The sequence below is a fragment of the Sorex fumeus genome, unplaced genomic scaffold (assembly GCF_029834395.1).
Source record: "Sorex fumeus unplaced genomic scaffold, SorFum_2.1 ptg000015l, whole genome shotgun sequence".
NCBI lineage: Eukaryota > Metazoa > Chordata > Mammalia > Eulipotyphla > Soricidae > Sorex > Sorex fumeus.
This window is the reverse complement of record NW_026606072.1, coordinates 16,870,037-16,871,973: the sequence shown is the minus strand read 5'-3', so window position 1 is coordinate 16,871,973 and position 1,937 is coordinate 16,870,037.

Below are 1,937 nucleotides of genomic sequence, written 5' to 3'. Positions count from 1 at the left end.
AGAAATCTTTCTGGGAAAGGGGTGAAAGTTCTCAATCTCTGGTGCATAAAAATATAGCCAATACCCAGCCCCTTCAGTCTTGATAAAGTTTAAGGATGAACAGGGAAAAGAATAGAAAGAAAGCTCGTTACTCTGGTACTCTGGATACACTGCTATCCTTCAAACTGAGGTCCAACTGTGTCAGAAACACAGACATATGGTAAGCTTCGTCTTTCCACATTTTTTCAGCACTGTTACCTTTGTTGAGTGTGGGGTTGTGTGTGTATTTATGTAGAAATAACTGTGTTTGACAGGAGAAATATTTTTGTGCTGATATATATATTTATATTATTTTTAAAATTATAAAAATTAAATTGAAATGATGTAGTTTACAATGCTATTAATAATATTTCTCATGCACATAATTTCAACATCACATATCACCAAAGTGCCACCTTCCTCTCTTCTGGACCTAAATACCCTTCCCTCTCAAGCCCCCTTCCAACTTAACTGTGTGGATTAGCTCTTCCATTATGTTGCCTTTGCACCTTTGTTTCTACTGTGTTCTACATCTTCTTTTTGTTTGTTTTTGGGCCACATTTGATGATGCTCAGGAATTACTTCTGGTTCTGCACTAAGAAATTGTTCATGGAGGTACTTGAGGGGATCATATGGGATGCCAGGCATCAATCCCTGATCCTTCTGACAAAAGTGTCTTACTTGAGTACTATTGCTCCAGCCCCTGCTGTGTATCTTTAAGTCCCACTTATGAGAGGGATCATTCTGTATCTATCCTTTTCCTTCTGACTGATTTCATGCATCATATCCTCTAGTTCCATCCATGCTGTTGAAAATGGCATGATTTTGTTCCTTTTTAGTATGACTCTATGGTCTGATCCTTAATTTACTCTTAATAGAGTTAATAAAACATTTTTAAAAGCAAAGGGATTCCCTTTGCCTAGAATTTTTCTTTGTTTTATAACTTGCTTGTAACTTATTACTGTCTTGCTCTGTCTAAGAAAAGTCTGAACAGAGCCAAGGATATGGCTGGGTGGTAAAGCACCTTGCAGAGGCTTCCTGGTTGGAATCCCTGGCATTGCAAAACAACAAGAAGAAAAAGAGTGAATTGAAACATAGGTATCACCAGAATGTTCTGGGACCAATGGTAGTTCCTCTCTTTCTCCCTCAATTCACTGTGAGAATGAAAATGACTACAAAACTTGTAATTTCTACTTCATAACACACACAGTGTGGAGAAAACAAATTAATTGAAAGCACCTAGTCTCTGAGTAGTATATATTAAATTAAAAAGAACGGCTTACTTAAATCTCTCTCTCTCTCTCTCTCTCTCTCTCTCTCTCTCTCTCTCTCTGTGTTTTATGAACGTGGAAAATGAGGATATTGTTCCTTGCAACTTGCACCCTTGGAGCTAGGACAGGGTGAGTTGTGGGATTCTCCTTGTGTCCTCTAGGTGGCAGCAGCACACTTTAGTGACTAGCCAGTTAATTGCTCTGTAAGGGCAAACCTCTCTTAAAGCCCCCAAACCCACTCTTAATCTTTGCATTTAAATTTATGTAGTACTGTTACATCTACTGTTATTTTGGTGACTGCTGACTTAGTGACTCTACTGTTTGTTAATTTGTCAAGTGATTCTCTCTTTTGTATGGAAAAGCAAGGGTTTTGTGTTTCAGAAGCATATATGAAATAGGCCAGGGTTTAGCAGGCTTTTCCACATAGGCGTTAACATTTTGGGGTGGGTAACTCTTTGCTGTGGAGTGTTGTCCTGTGCATTGTAAGTTGTTTAGAAGCACCTTTGGCTTTTGCCCATTATATTCTGATAGCACTTCTTATCCTCCTTCTCTTTGTAACAACCAAAGATGTCCCCAGATATTGCCAAATAACTCCATTAAATTACTTCCCTGAGAATCACTGAATCAGGCATTTTTAAAAAGCAATTT